General features: G+C 35.2%; 1 pseudogene; it reads left to right on the forward strand.

Moving 5' to 3' along the window:
* The window catches only part of LOC107587887 (neurobeachin-like), a 258,279-nt pseudogene that overhangs the window by 237,646 nt on the left and 2,638 nt on the right, over nt 1–17,995 (forward strand).

The following is a 17,995-nucleotide window of genomic DNA, read 5'->3' on the forward strand; positions in this document are numbered from 1 at the left end:
TTGCTCTTTTAGGGGAAAAAGCTCTTTTAGCGTGCTGAGGCGCACAGGGGAGATGATCATCTGCAACACAAACAGGGGGTAGTGCAGCCTGATGTGTGCAACCCACTCGACACGGGAAACCACCACCGCTGAAGCGCCGTCCGCCAACACGAAGAGCTCTCCAAGAGCGCGCTGAACTCGTTCAGTCTTTTCTCTCAGTAGAGTAGTCAGGAGCAGAACGATGTGATCGCTCGGCTCCGAAGCGAAAAGCTGAATATGCGCTGCACCTGCTGCCTACTTATACTCACGCTGTGATCAGCAGCAGCTGGATGCAATAATCGCATGCCAATGTGCATTGGCTCGTTTAGTTTACACTCGAAGTAGATTGGTCCCTCTAAGCGAGACCCCAATTCGTCGGTCCTCCGACGTGACGTCGAGAGTGACCGACTGAAAGGGAACTCAGACTGCTTACTCATGTGATTTGGATCGTCTGCGAAGTAAAAGGTAGTAACCATTAAACTGTAGGTACAAATAAATACTTTACTTAAAGGTACAGTTTATTATGTCTGTGCCAATAAAGGCATCAGACAGATTTATGAAAGTGGTTTTTGCCCATGCAAAATCACCATCACATGCCAGGTCTCTATGCTATTCTGAGCCTTCATCAATGTAAAAAACATTTTCAGCTTGTTTTATCATCCACCAGGCAAAAATTTGTAAATCTGATCATATAGAGAAGTAGTAGCAATCTTTTCCACAATAAACCACTTAATTTGAGATATGTCCATAGCATAAATAGTGAGCATTATTTTAGTATTATTTGTACATGGTGAAAAAAAAATGAAAATAAAACAAATTATAAGAGTGTGTTTTGTCTTATATATATATATATATATATTTTATCGATTAATCGGTTCTGCCATCTCACTATATGATGATATGATATATACAGTATATATATATATATATTATGTATTACGTAAACAAAAACTTTTATTTTGGATGCGATTAATCGCGATCAATCGTTTGACAGCACTAATATATATATATGTAAACACAGCTAAATGTTTTGCCACAAACTCAACTGACGGGCAAGTAATTGCACAAAAATTCTAAATATAAATAATAAACAACATAAATATCCCTTTAAAGTGGAAGTGAAGCAGTCAGTCAAGTTTACATTATTTAGTAAACTGATTTCCACTTTAATAAAAAAATATATAATAAACAAGAATAATGTATCCATTTAAAAGAATAAAGCAGTGGTTCCCAAACTGGGGGGCGTGGCAAGGCTGAGGGATAGTTAGGGCCCTATGAAATCTGTTTTATTTTTTCCCAAATTCCTTTTTTTTTTTCGTTTAAATTTTTCTCAACTTCTTTTTAATAGTTAAATAAAAATGTATTCATTAAAAAGCATGTCTTATTAATTAAAATCATGAAACTTATACATTTTCACATCAATTTGTTAAAAGTTTAGCAAAAATTACATGTTTAGGGCCCTATGAAATGTTTTATTTTTTTCTCACCATATTATTTATATTTTTTTATTGTTACCAAATTCTGTGTTTTAGCATGCCTAATTATTTGACTGCATAAAACAACTTAATTTATTCATTTTTTTCTTAAAGTAGCCTTATGAATTTTTCTCCCCCTCAGAAATTCTGTGTTGTATATTTACATTTTTCTGGTTATCAAATGAAGGCATAAAACATTAATTTAATTTATCATTTATCTTTTAATTATTGAAAATTAAGCAAGCAAGATTTTATGGCAAACAAAGGGGATTTACTATTAAAATTAATTGGAAGAAATGTTTTGTGTGATTATTCCTTAAAAAAATAATGTTTGTTTCATTTTAGTAGCAGTAGTGGTATAGCAGTAGTAGGCTATGTACATTCTACTGAAAAATAGTTATAGGCACAATGTCTTCAAATCAAACCGGACTTTTATTTTGATGGGTTACCGTGAATACCTTTACAGTTCTGTGTATGAGATATGACGCTAGTTTAACTCAAATCAAACGCTAACATGCTCATGAAGTGACTCTCAGAGCAGTTCTGGAGATGTTGTTCATTTGTTTACGTCCTCATTTAGTGAGATGGCAGACGCTGAAATCACAGCAAGTGTCAGGCGCGCTTCAGAATGTGTGTAGTAAATGAAACCGCGCATCTACGCCATTCATTAACAAAGACATGCAGAACATGCAGGATTCATATTTAAATCGACTTTTGCGGCTTAATATTTACAGATACTAGTCCATATCCTGATTTGATTGAAGTGTAATGACCTACTTTTGATTAATTCATTCAAAATTTTACAAATTCCGTGACATTCCGCGTTAAACTGTGAATTCTGTTTTTATGACTGGATAAAGACTACACTGTGTAATTTTCCCTCTTATCATGCGGCCACTTGCCTGATGTGAACATAAAATATCTTACATACCACCACTTGTGAACGAGCCAGTGTAATGCAAATATATCTGAAAGGTCTGCGCAAGGATATCGTCACGTTCTCATCTCGCGAGATCTCGTCACACCCCTAATGTTTAATTTAATGTGTTACTTGCCATTTCTTTGTAACTGTTTTTATTTATTTTATTTCTTATTTACTGGCAATTTCTGAGTGAAAATTGTTTCCACGCCAAATGGTTTTAGTGTATGCAATTATAGTATTTTATTAATATTTTGAAACGGCTTATATTTTTATTTTTTGCAATTTATTTATTTAAAATTTTAGCAATTCCGTCATATGCTGTAACTGTTTATTTAGCTTTAATTGATTTTATTTAGGTTTTAGTTTTAGTCATTTTAGTACTTTAACTTGACCTTATTTTAGTTAGCTGGCAAGGCAACAAGTGTATGTTTTTCATATAATATTAAAATTCTCAGCTTTATTTCAGTTAGCGAAAAACAAAGTTTAAAAGTTTTAGTTTTAAGGATTCAGTAGACTAATCTAAAAACACTATTTGACATGAAATAGTAGTATTTATTTATTTTCCGGTTACCTACTAAAATTGAATTCATCACTCAATTACAATGTAAATCAATGTTATTGATTTTCCACACAATACTCTTTATTGACTGGTGGAAGTTTTGAAAATGACTCCAGTGGATATGTGGATATGACTCCAGTTGAACAGCAGCAGCTGGTAGGCAGCGTGTTTGCAGCCGTATGTACCCCATTCCTCCCTCCTTTCCTCCTCTTTTTCTCGCTCTCATTCCCTCTATCTCTCCCGCTCCCTGTGATACCCACCATCTGCTGTCTGCAAAACAAGTCATTTATATACTGTCACTTCCAGGACTGCCTTTATTTGTCAAGTGACCACTATGCAAATCACTCACGGAACAGGGGGGCTAATTATCAAACAATATGGAGAAAGCTTTGCTTTTCATCATTCGGCTCTACATTCCAGACAATAGCAATTATGTTTCTTTCATGTGGCCGTGTTCTTCACAAGCAGTCCAGAGCAATGGTAGCTGAGTGACAGCAAGGTTTGTTAGCCTCGGAAGAGCCAGAAAACCAGCTTTTATTTGTCAGTTCTGGAGTTTGAGAAGCCTTTATGTTCCATTCAGTATATTAATAAATTCTATATTGCTTTTTATGTCATCCAAGCACCTGGCAACTGGCATTCAGACACTTGAGGAAAGCTGACCTCAACTTGACTTGTTAAATGCATGAAGGAGTTTTTGCTAGTTAACCAATGGCCCTTGGGCTCAAAATATTAAAGGAATAACTTCACAGAGAAAGTCAACTAACCTCAAGTGTGCTATATTCACTACCGCTTCTAAGGTCTCTCGGTCTCAACCGGAGAGGGAGGACAGCTCATAGTATCTTGCTCAGAAATGTGACTGTCACCTTCAGGCTATTGATTCATTCTCCAGTGACAGGTGCATCCACAGCTCTGACATTAAGCACTGCAATTACAGCCTTAAAATGTCAAACTCTGGAGTTAGGGATCATAACTCGTTCCAGAGTCAAATGAAAATGGCAGCAGTTGATGATGGAGTCACAGGACTCTAGTTGGCAGGGTTGTGTCACAGGAAAAACAGCGTTTACGGATGAAGAACATGCCAGCAATCTTTTGATTCAGATATGTATTGCATGTAAACATAATAGCACTGCTTGTGAATTATTATCCGCCACTAATAAGCATTTTAATTATACGTTCACAAATGAATAGAGCATGTCAGTGTAAGAAAAGACAAGAGTAAGGTGCATTTTTTCGTATTTAAAATAATAGATGTAAACCCCCTATTTCCAAGTCTGAATTATTATACTTATTTTAGAATTATTATTATTATTATTATTCATTGTATTATTATTATATTTTAGTACTTTATTGGAGTCTGTTTATATTTATTTTAATATGATTATTATTATTTAATTTATAACTGAACATTTTTAAGAGAATGACTTAGCATCAAATATGGTGTGAATAGGTTTGTGGTAAGAACTTGTTTGTGAAATGACGTTTTAGCCTCATCAGCCTTGGTCTTAAGGCGCTTTATTCCACACAGGCCTACAGGAACATATAAAAGGCCTACGTTTTAGCTCTTTTTATTTGTTAAACATCCCATCACTAAACTCACAACCTGAAAAATCATTATGGTTCTCTATAAGAGCCTGAGATGAACATCAGAGCTTTGACATACTTGCACATCCTGACCCAAAGATGAAGCTGTGATTGACATGTCACAGGTCCTGATGGATGTTTTATGTCCATCTAAGCGTGGCGGCTTATACCTCTGGCGGAGACAATCAGCGTACAGCTTATGCAAGAGGTGTTTCTTATCAGCCGTAAAGAGCAGGGGCTTAAAGTGGATTATAGTAATGAACTTCCAGTTAAGGGTTACAGATTTCTGTTTGTGATAAAGTGTTTTTCTCCAACCAGTTGACACTGTGGGTCTGTTGACAACATTGAGGTGATTTAAAGGATGTGTCCCTCATATAACCTTAGCGTCAGCTTTGACTCTAGACATAACCTCTCAGAACTGGATGTATAACAAGGTACAGTTGCTATAAATTCAGGATGTTTTTCTGGACATTACATTCTGGATGTTAAAGTGCTGATATTTAATTCTGAGATATAATAGTAAGGGTCAGGAAAAAAAATATATATATATATATTACATTACATTCAGTTTAATAATACTTGTATTTTGGTTGTATCAAATGTATTACGGTTTCCATGAAAATATTAAGCAGCACAACTGGTTTCAACATTGATAATAATAGGAAATGTTTTTTGAGCACCAAGGCAACATATTAGAATGAATGTGACACTGAAGACTGAAGAAATGGCTACTAAAAATTCAGCTTGGCCAGGAATAAATTACATTTTAAAGTATAATAATATGGAAAATGGTTATTTTACATTTACTCTCATTTTTACTGTATTTATAATTAAATAAATGCAGCCTTGAAGATCATAAGAGACTTTGTTCCATTAAAAAATTAAGAACATTAAAAAATTAAACTGACCCCAAACTTTTGAGCGGTACTGTATATATATTGTTCTTGATATGGACCATTTATATTCATATTTCTTGACTTTTAGAAGGAATTTTTCCCTCACTGTTGGAAGGCAGAAATATAGTGATACTTTCCACATGGCTGCCTGTTTCTCTCAGATCTTCAGATCAGATTACATTATTTGAGCAGACATTGTGACCCCTGTTCCTGAGTCGAACCTAAAATAGCTATAATGTGAGCGCATTATTATTTGACAGACAGCATCGTAAAGCAGCACAGACTGACATTTAATTGTTACCAAATGTGATTGCGCTGAGTCGTGAGAGCTCTGCTTGTGCTGAATTTGCCACCAGGGTCAGGCCAAGATGATATCGTTTAAGTTTGATGATCTGTTCCTATTTGAAATATTTCAGTGAGAGCTACTATCCTCGGTTCCTCTCATCTCAGTTGCACTAATGATTATCATTCTGCAGGTTTGTTTCACTGCTTTCAATGTGCTTTGAAGTCAGTGTGAAAAATCATTTGCACACCATTTTAATTCTGTAAGTGAAATAGGATATGTATTGAGAACAAATTTAGACTAATATGAATTAAGATTTTTGTTTATTTATTTAGTGGTAACTTTAAAGTGAAAATCTTTGGAAAATGAAGAATAAAAAACAATAAGAAAGTTAGAAGTCATGTAATATTACACATTTCTTTAAACTGTAATCTATATAAACTAGTGCTGTCAAACGATTAACCGCGATTAATCACATCCAAAATAAAAGCTTTTGTTTACATAATATATGTATGTGTGCTGTGTATATTTATTATGTATATAATACACACACATGCATGTATATATTTCAGAAAAATATTTTTGTTCATATATTAAATATATTTATTTATAATATAAATTATATGAATATAAATATAGACATGTAAATATTTTCAAAATATATACTGTATGTGTGCGTATTTATATATACAGAACACATGCATATATTATGCAAATCGCGATAAATCATTTGACAGCACTAATATAAACATTGTGAATGCAACATTCACATTTTTGAATTTAGAGTTTCGAATTCCGAATGGTTCCAGTTCTAATCGTGTAAACTGCAAAAAAAAAATAATAGTGTCTTATTTTACAGTACATATCTAAACATTCTTAAATCAAGACTTGAAAAGCAGAATGACATAAGATATTATAAGAAAAATATATCTTAAAAATATAAAATTTCCCCTTCTTTTCTTTCTCTCCCTCTCTATCTCTCTCTCTCTCTCTCCTTTTTTGCATAAAAAAAATCTTGTTTTCCCTTTGAATTAAGTTTACTTTTCTTACTCCTTTTGCAGATGTTTTTCTTGTTTTTAGCATAAAATAACTTTTTTTTTTTTTCTTAATTTTGCTAAATTTTTCAGACAAGACATAATATCTTAAGTCTATTTGTATTCTTAAGTGTATCTTGATTTAGGCATGTTTACTGTAGATATCTTTACTGGAAGACACGACGTACTAAGTAAGAAAATCATTTTTTGCAGTGCAGATCATGTGACAGGTTTAACATGCAGATCTGGCCGGTGTGGTGACATGGATAAAGCAGACGTTTGATCTGACACAAGCATCCAGGCTTCAGAGCGCTGAGGGCGAGCTGTTCTGTTAGACTGTGGGAGGCGCTCCATGCGGGAAGGAAAGATTGATGGGATCAGAGCCTCAGAACAGCCGAGGGGAGCTTGTAGGTGTCTGTCAATGCTACCGTGCACAGTGGCACACACGCACACTCTCCACACACATACACAAACACACAGCCTATCAATAACCAACACACGGCGACATGCGTCTGTCAGCGTTACATAGCGTGAGGGATGAATGGGTTTCTGTCCTTTCTTCAATTATTTTTTACTCTTCATCTGAGTTTATGGCTCATATCATATAAAAGGCTAAAGTAAATCTTATTGTGTAATAGTAACATTAGGTCAAGTAAACTTTTTTTAAAGGGTTTAAAACATGTTATACTGTAGCACATGTCAAATTCCCGAATACTGTTGGAAAGTTTTGAGTTAGTAAGGTTTTTAAAATGTTTTTAAAAGAAGTCTCATGCCAATTCTGCATTTATTTGATCAAAAATGCAGTAATATTGTAAAATATTATTACAATTCGACTCGACTATTTTCTATATAAATATACATTAAAATGTATTTTCAGCAGTCATTACTCCAGTCTTCAGTGTCACATGTTCCTTCAGAAATCATTCAAATTTGCTGCTCAAGAAACATTTCTTATTATTATCAGTGTTGAAACAGATGCACAGATTAATATTTTTTGTGGAAACCGTGATATCTTTTTTACATGATTATTTGATGAATAGAAACTTCAAAAGATCACCATTTACTTTAAATAGAATATTTGTAACATTATAAATGTCATTACCGTCACTTTATCAATTTAATGCATCTTTGCTGAATACATGTGTGTGTGTGTGTGTGTGTGTGTGTGTGCATGTTTATGTGGTTTATGAGGACACAAATTTGTATAATAACATGGGTATGACATAGGTATTACAACGAGAAGGTGTTTTATGAGGACATTTTCAGTGTCCCCGTAATTCAAAAGGCTTATAAATAATTCAGAATTAGTTTTTTTGAAAATCTAAAAATGCAGAAAGTTTCCTGTGAGGGGTAGGTTTAGGGGTAGGGTTGGTGTAGGGCAATAGAAAATATGGTTTGTACAGTATAAAAACCATTACGCCTATGGAGAGTCCCCATAAACCATAAAAACAAACCTGTGTGTGTGTGTGTGTGTGTGTGTGCGTGTATTACCCCAAACTTTGTAATTTATGTCAGTTGCCCAATTATGAATTTAACAGTTTCATGTGAAGCTACGAGTTGGAAGCTATGATACTTTTGAAATGCATTAAAATCTGAGAAATGTAAATGTCAGATTCTACATTTTTAATTCCAAATTCAAGTGATTTTTGCAAGAATTGACAATTAACATTGACAGACTTGTGAATAAGGATTATTAGAATTGTCTACAGTATATAGTGCTTATAAGATTATTATTAGTGCTGTCAAATGATTAATCGCGATTAATCGCATCCAAAATAAAAGTCTTTGTTTACATAATATATGTGTGTGTACTGTGTATATTTATTATGTATATATAAATACGCACACATACAGTATATATTTTGAAAATATTTACATGTATATATTTATATTCATAAAATTGAATATATAAACATAACATATTTTTCTGAAATATATACATGTATATATACATATATACACTAATTATTATATAGTATATGATTATTTTTGTACATTTATTTTATACAGCTTCTACTCCAGCCTCTGTACAACTAGCTCTTCAAACATCTGATGTTCTTCATTTGTAAGTTGCCTTCGATAAAGCATCTGCTAAATGCCTAAATATAAATTACATCATAATGATTTATAAGTGTGCTTTAGACTCAAAAAAGGATGTAATCATTCGCTTTACAGTATTATCTTTCCTGTGGCGCGTTTGTGATCTTTAATGCATCATTAGTATTAGTACTATTATTAATAGTCCTGTTCCTATTGTATATTGTTAGAGTCAGTGTGTGTGTGTGTGTGTGTGTGTGTGTGCTCTTTCTGCCCTTTGTCTCGGGCACAATAACATCTAAGAGGGAGGGTTCTGCCGCAGTCCTGGCTGTGTGTCAGTCCAGGTTAACGTCTGCTTGCCGAAGGGGGGTTGTACGGGGACCCTGCTCCTGGAAATGGGAACGGTTAACTGAAGCATGTTAATAAGGAAAGGCTTGTCTCATCCATACTAACACTTGGATGACTCTGCAGGCTTTGAAGGGGGCAGGGTGGGGGTAGTTTGGTGTGGGTTTTGGAACTTACTCACCCACTCAGGGTCACTAACCAACCCCTCCACAACAAGACTGGCCTGAAGTGGGTTTGCTTGCATTGTCAAGTAACGCATTGACCCATCACTTTGATGTGTATCAATACTGACAGCCCGCTCTCTCTCTCTCTCTCTCTCTCTCTCTCTCTCTGTCTATCTCTTCCTCTCTTTCCTCTGTATCTTTCTCTCTCTTTTGCTGCAGGCCACCGAGGCTCAGATCCAAAGTGTTGGACAGACGCCATCTCAGTTGCTCATCGAGCCACATCCTCCCCGTAGCTCCGCCATGCACCTGGTGAGAACAGCGTGTGTCAGAGTGTGTAATAAAATCAGTGTGTGCGTATTTGTTGTGTTTTTTTTTCTGGCCGGCAGTAGGGAAGTTATTATTTTGAACAAGGGCAGTGATGCCTGACCTTCGGACCGTTCCCCAAAACCCAGCACAACAGTCTCTCATCTATATGTCCAGAACTTTTGCAGCAGCCATGTTGAAGTTTAGTTCAATCTGCAGTGTGATGTGTTAAAAATAGTTAGTGCTATTGTAACTACATTTCAGATCTATTAATTTAACTGCGTTAGAATTTTTTCCAGTAAAAATGAACTCTTTCCAGGGACAAAATGCTTAATCACTGGTTTTAACGTATTATTGAAGAAGTGAACACACAACCCGAGCAATGCAATAATGATTTGCTTTTTGCTTCCTCTCATATGTAGTGTTGGTAAGGCCAAAGTAAATCGTTTTTTTGATGAAAACCAAAAAAGGAGCAGTTCTATTATTTTAAAATTATTTAAAAAAAACAAAAAAATTAATTATATATATATATATATATATATATATATATATACACACACACACACACACACACACACATACACACACACTCATAAACAAATCCAGGCCATTTCTATTGATTTCCTCTTTGTAATTTTACTGTAGGTGATATCCAGTTTGTAGTGTTCTCCTTACTTACACCCACTTGCTGCTACTTCCAGGGAGTCACTGGTTCTATGTACAACAACCTTCACAGAGCCACACACATGCCCTAACACAAATACATGACACACAGACCTGCCATACTTACAGGAGCTCACAACTCCATCACAGAGACTAGAGTTGTGTCAGGAGAACAGTGCTCTCTACTGGCCATATAAGTCCTCACACTTCAATACTAATCATTCCCATCTCAATCAAGCATCTGTCATAACAACCAGACTGGAGTTTACAAAGTGAATGTTGTAATGCTGTCAATACAAGTTTTATAATTAACGCTTGTTTATATTTCTAAGTAACTGTGTGCAGCCTACTGCTAGAAGTTTCACCGTCAAAGTTTCTGGTTGCCAAAGATGTCTATAATAAAATGCTCCTCAAATCAGAGTAAAACAAGTTTTTGAAATTATCGCAGATTGCAGATTTTCACCACTGTAACGTCAGTTTAAAGTGTTTTTATCCAGACTATATTATTTTATTATATTTTACTATATTTTTGGGGTCAGTAAGATTTTTTTTTTCATCCTCCCACTTTTAATGAAACGTAAATTCGTCCCTTGCACTTTTTTCGGCAAGAGTTTTTCAAGAGCCAGTGCGAATAAATCTAGATTTAAATTCAAAGAGACTAGATAGTCACATTGTTTTGAGTAGTTGTTCGTTGTCGAGTACTTATATACTTATTCGTAAACAAAATGATGTGAACATTATGGAGCGCTAAACACTCTCCTGCACTGTATGTTTCATTCTCACTCAAAGCCAGAGGGCGTTCTCGCACTGAAAATCCAAAACGGACTCAAAGAAGCAATAATGACTTCTGACAAAGGCATCTAGCAATCCCTGGAGCTAAGCCTCATAGAAAGTACATAAACGTTTTGACGATGAAACGTGAAGACAATAAATGCACAATTGCGACAATATATGGTTTATGTGTTTTTTTCAAGTCATCAGGTATAATAAATAAATGAAGTATATGAATAATGCAGTGCTAATTGACATATCATTTATTACAGCACAGAAACTATGAATTATATTTTCTGCCTTATTCTGTGATTAAAAATGGAAAAAGTGTTTGTAGTATATAAACCAATCATAAAATTGCAATTAGAAAAATATAGGCAAAAATATTATACAATATAGATTATTGGTTATTGTCCAGCAGAGTGTTGAAGTTTCTTAGCCAATTAAAAGTAAGAGATAAGAAAATTTATTTTTTTTGTCAGTTAGTCATAAATCAATCAATCAATCAGCATTTGACATTTCTGTCCCCCTCACTTCTGAAATGATGACTACGCCCCTGATCAAAAATGACAGTAGACTTTGTTTATTACAAAAATATTCTTTTTAAAAGAAATACTTTTCTTTTTTGAGCTCTTTTTCATTAAAGAATCGTAAGATGTATCACCGTTTCCACAAAAATATTACAAATATTTTTTTTTCAACATTGATAGTAAGATGTGTTCCTAGAGCAGCAAATCAGCATTTTAGTGAGATTTCTGGAGGATCATGACACAGAAGTATTGATGCTGAAAATTCCACTTTGCCATCATAGGGATAATTAAAAAAAATTAAATATTTAAATATATTATAAAATATAGATATTTTAAAATATTTAAAATAACAATATTTCACAATATTACTTCTTTTACTGTATTGTTGATCAAATAAAAATGCAGCCTTGGTGAACATAATAGACTTAAAAAAATCTTACAGACTTTTGAACTATATATAAATATATATATCTTCTCCCCGACTCTCCTCCTAAACTACCACACACAGTCTATCCTCTGTTTTCCAGCTCTTTTTTTTTTTTACATCTTTCCTCTTTGCTAACAACCTCTCCTCGTCTATTTCTCCCTCCCCCCTCTTTTCCATCCTTCTCTTCCTTTGCTTTCTCTGTTCAACAGTGTTTCCTTCCGCAGAGTCCGCTCATGTTTAAGGATCAGATGCAGCAGGATGTCATCATGGTGCTAAAGTTTCCCTCCAATTCTCCCGTCACTCACGTGGCCGCCAACACACTGCCGCACCTGACCCTCCCCGCCGTCGTCACCATCACCTGCAGCCGGCTCTTCGCCGTCAACCGCTGGCATAACACCGTGGGTGAGACTGTGTGTACTAGCTAACAAGCTAATAGCTTGATTTCACCTGCAAATCAAAAAAAAAACGGCAACAAAAAGCAGCTACACTCCACATGTTACCACTTGGCCATGTGTGAACAACATTACCCAACTAGCCGTTCCCCCGGAGCCCCCCTCACCTGCGGGTCAGAGGTCGGGCGCCGTGGCGACGGGCTAAATTAGCCTATCACGGCCTCTCCTTTCGCTTCACACCTCCCCAGCTGTCACAGCAACACATAGTGATGTCAGGACCAAACGTGGCAACCTCGCTCTCTCACACTACTAATGGCTGCAGCTGCAGGACCAGCCCTCTCCAGCCGTGAGTGTGTGTTGGTCCCACCAAATAATGAACATAATAAGGCCACCACACTGAGTGAAAATGGCGGTCTGTGCCTGTAGGCCTGCCTCAAGGGTGCTATAGCTCAGGCCTGCCTGACACTGGAGAGGTCTAGCTGAGCTCCATGATCTTATGTGGAGATAGGAGAAACCCACAGAAGGACAAACATCACTGCAATACTCCACTGATCTGTGCTTAATGCCGGTGTGGCCAGACTTAATCCTCCCTTCACACGAAAACACACTTGGAATTTGCAATCTTACAAGAGCTGGTCACTCAGCCAAACTGAGCAACTGATGGAGAAGGGCTTTGGTTTGAGTGGTGACCAAGAAGCTGATGGTCATTCTAGCTGAGCTCCATGATCTTATGTGGAGATAGGAGAAACCCACAGAAGGACAAACATCACTGCAACACTCCACTGATCTGTGCTTAATGCCGGTGTGGCCAGACTTAATCCTCTCTTCACACGAAAACACACTTGGAATTTGCAAAAAAGCACCTAAACGACCCTCAGACTGTGAGAAACAAGATTCTCTGGTCTGATGAACCTCAATTCCAAGCATTATGTTTGAAGGAGCTCTGTAAACATGTCTCTTCCAGCTAACAACTCAAGCACAAACAAACGACAAATCACTGACCTGGTTGACCAGAGCATTCAGATCAACACTCAGTGTTTTGTGGTGACGGCTGATAACCGCTACATCCTGGTGTGTGGTTTCTGGGACAAGAGTTTCCGTGTTTACTCTTCAGACACAGGTAAGACGCACTCACTGGACGTTAAGGGAATTATTCACTCACAATGTTACATTTTGTCATCGTTTACTCACCTTAAATCAAAGTATCCTGAAGGTAGTCCATATGACTTGTACTGTATGTTATACTTCTGAAGCCATAGGTCAGGTCAGGATCAGAGTTGAACTTTGAATCATGAATCAATCATTTAGATTGTTTATTTGAACCGGGTCAACTGATTCATTCAAATATTTTGCTCACAAATCCATTTCTTTCTAGAACCCTCATGAAACATCGAAAGACTCTTATAGTTCACTTTTGTGATACTTTTTTTGTTCTTTTTGTAATTTTGGATACATTCCACAAACACTTTCATTACATTGAAATGAGTGGCCAAGATACTGTATTAATGTTTATTGGTCCGACCAACATATTTGAGCTTTGAATTATGAGGGACAAAAGGTACTCTGTAAACATGTCTCTTCCAGCTAACAACTCAAGCACAAACAAACGACAAATCACTGACCTGGTTGACCAGAGCATTCAGATCAACACTCAGTGTTTTGTGGTGACGGCTGATAACCGCTACATCCTGGTGTGTGGTTTCTGGGACAAGAGTTTCCGTGTTTACTCTTCAGACACAGGTAAGACGCACTCACTGGACGTTAAGGGAATTATTCACTCACAATGTTACATTTTGTCATCGTTTACTCACCTTAAATCAAAGTATCCTGAAGGTAGTCCATATGACTTGTACTGTATGTTATACTTCTGAAGCCATAGGTCAGGTCAGGATCAGAGTTGAACTTTGAATCATGAATTAATCATTTAGATTGTTTATTTGAACCGGGTCAACTGATTCATTCAAATATTTTGCTCACAAATCCATTTCTTTCTAGAACCCTCATGAAACATCGAAAGACTCTTATAGTTCACTCTTGTGATACTTTTATTGTTCTTTTTGTAATTTTGGATACATTCCACAAACACTTTCATTACATTGAAATGAGTGGCCAAGATACTGTATTAATGTTTATTGATCCGACCAACATATTTGAGCTTTGAATTATGAAGGACAAAAGGTAAATGCTGTATGTTTGTTTGCAGGCAAGCTCACTCAGATAGTGTTCGGTCACTGGGACGTGGTCACATGTCTGGCACGCTCAGAGTCTTACATCGGTGGTGACTGCTACATTGTGTCGGGATCCAGAGATGCCACTCTGTTGCTCTGGTACTGGAGTGGGCGGCACCATATCATAGGAGACAACCCTAACAACAGTGAGTAGCAACTAAACCTGAAGGAATAGTTCACCTAAAAAAGAAAATTTGCTTATTGACTCGCCCAAGAGATGAGTTGTGAGAGAAATTTAGCATTATACAATATTATTGTTTTTACAGTTTTTACTGTGCCTTGGTGAGCATGAGACTTATTTCAAATAATAATAATAAATCTAACCAACCCCAAACTTTTGAACAGCACTGCAAATTTAGTCCTGTTCATCACTCAATTAATGCTATTAAATATTATATTACTTACAAACTGACATGACTACTTTTATATTATTTGATATCTTTATTGTATTATTTACTACTTTGTGTGGTGCTTTTGCATCCTTTTTGAGTCTTGACTGCTTATGTTATTCATTGTAACAGCAGAGAGAAGTGTGAGCAGCATATTATTTAGATTCCTTCTTTTGTGTTCCACAGAAGAGAGGCAAATGTGTTTAGAACATGAGCACAAGTAAATGATGACACAATTTTCAATTTTGGATAAACTAATCCTTTAAACCATCGAAACACACACACACACACCCGCTCCGAAAGCAATGTTTAATCCATCTGGAAACATAATGTTGATCCCCCCGGCTAATAATTACTGTTTTGCTTCCTCACTGCAGAAATCAAGCTAATTACACCGCAGGCCCCGTTTTCCTTACGCTTGAATTGTGAGTCTTCAAGCGTGATGCTACAGACCCAGGAGGCCGAGCAGTTTAATGATTCTACCTGTTATTTCTCAAATGATCTACTTTGGAAATTGCAGCACAGCAGTGGACCTTATAATAGGCAAAATGTAGATGTGAAAGGGATGGGGATGTATTCCACACTGTTCATATCACATCTCGATTGCTGTGTTTGTTTAGAGGCAGATTTTAAATGAGTTTTCTGAGAGTCCTTTCATGGCAGTTCAGCGAGCCATCCAGCTGGTGCTGAGGTACCACAGGTGTCTTTAAATGACCTCATTTCACCTCTTCCCTCCCTCTCATCCATCATGTGACAGGGTGTGGGGGTCCTGCCGGTGATCATTTGGAGGGGACGCCTCCTGAAGCAGATGTTCTCTTGGCCTGCTTTATTGTGGTTTCCTCACATCGGTTATATTGTCTGTGTTGTATTCTTACTGGATTACCTTCCAGGCAGAAACAGATTGATTGGTTTTGATTCATCGCAAGATTCAGCTAATGCAAAACAAGTTGCTTTAATAGCGGTTTAATAAATCATTAATTGTATTTAAATGGATCCAAAAGTAAGAGACAACTAGTGAGAATGCTTATATTTTTTCCCATTTATCTTTTCATTTAAAAAAAAAAAAAGTTCTTTATAATTTATTATTATTATTACTATTACTATTATTATTGTTTTGTATTTCAAAAGCCTAAGACTAATGAGAATGCTTCTATTGTTTTCCTATTCATGTTTTTAATTTATTTGATGAAATTATTAAAATTTTAGTTTGATCTATTATTATCATCATTTTATATATAAAAATCCTAACAGTCTTAGACCACTAATGAGAATCTTATATTTTGCTTCTATTTATCTATCTATAATGTTTTTTTTTCTATTTTTGTTTTTAACGTATTTTCATTTTTTCTTAATATTCAAAATCCTAAAAGTCTATGCTTCTGTATTTTCTATTTTATTTTATTTTAACAATTTTTTGTCATCTATTATTATTATTATTATTTATTTATTTTGTATTTAAAAATCCTAAAAGTCTAAGACTAATGAGAATGCTTCTATTTTTTTCTATTTATGTTTTTAATTTATTTAATTTATTTCTTTGAAAGTATTTAAAATTCTGTTATAGTTATCATCATCATCATTTTATATTTAAAAATCCTAACAGTCCACTAATGATAATCTTTTATTTTGCTTCTATTTATCGATCTATCTATCTATGTATATGCATATTTTTTCTATTTTTGTTTTTAACTTATTTTTTATTTCTCTTAATATTAAAAATCCTAAAAGTAAAAATCCTGAAAGTCTAAGCTTCTGTATTTTCTGTATTTTAAAATTTGGTAAATTTTTCTGTCATATAATATTCTTATTGTTAATTTTATATTTTGAGAGCCTTGAGACAAAATCCTAAAAGTCTGGTTAGAACACCTCCTATATTAAAATCCTATATTAATTTTTATATGTATTTTTCTGCTGTATGTCTCGTGTTGTTGTGCTGATGTTTACTGCTGGGAAATGTGTGTGTGTGTGTGTGTGTGTTTCCTGTGCTCATTTGCAGGTGATTACCCAGCTCCCCGTGCGGTTCTGACCGGTCATGACTATGAGGTGGTGTGTGTGTCAGTGTGTGCTGAGCTGGGAATTGTAATCAGTGGAGCAAAAGGTGAGTGAGAGAGGAGCATTGTGGGATATGAAGTGAAGAGGCAGTGTGTGATTCCACTAGAGCGTCTCTTATCAGACACGTCTGTTTGTCAGAGGGGCCGTGTCTGGTCCACACCATCACTGGGGATCTTCTGAGGGCTCTGGAGGGTCCCGACAGCTGTGTGCTTCCCCGCCTGATCTCAGTGTCCAGTGAGGGTCACTGCATCATCTACTATGACAGGGGTCAGTTCTGCAACTTCAGCATCAACGGCAAGCTGCTGGCCCAGATGGAGATCAACGACTCCACACGGGTATGTTCTCAACTCAACTGCTTGGCCACACACTTCCTGTCTGTTGGATTGGATTTCTATAGCAATGCCTCAGTTTTCTCATTTCTATAGCTGCCCTATAGTTTGTTGAGTAAAAAGATGAATTCTTAAAGTGAATTCTACTTAATTTTTCACTTTTCAACATTATAAAATTGTACACAGTAATTTAAATTCATAATGTTTTGGGGTAAAATAAATTAGTAGTCTTGTAGTTTGATGTAGATACTTTATTATTATTATTATTATTTAATATATTAATATATCTCTATTTAATTTGTATTATTTTACATATAAGATTATTTATATTTATGTGTTTACATATTATTTTAGAATAATAATAGCATAGTATTTTAATAATTTGGAAGCATATACATTTTGTCATATAATGTAAAAAATTACATTTTGTAATATAATGTAAAATTATAATTATATTTAATACATTAAATAAGTAATAACAATAGAAATATTTCATTTTATTTATCATTTATCATTTTAATACTTCATTTAATATTATTATTATTATATATATATATATATATATATATATATATATATATATATATATATATATAT

The sequence above is a fragment of the Sinocyclocheilus grahami genome, unplaced genomic scaffold (assembly GCF_001515645.1).
Source record: "Sinocyclocheilus grahami isolate Dianchi unplaced genomic scaffold, SAMN03320097.WGS_v1.1 scaffold6.1, whole genome shotgun sequence".
In the NCBI taxonomy this organism is placed as follows: domain Eukaryota; kingdom Metazoa; phylum Chordata; class Actinopteri; order Cypriniformes; family Cyprinidae; genus Sinocyclocheilus; species Sinocyclocheilus grahami.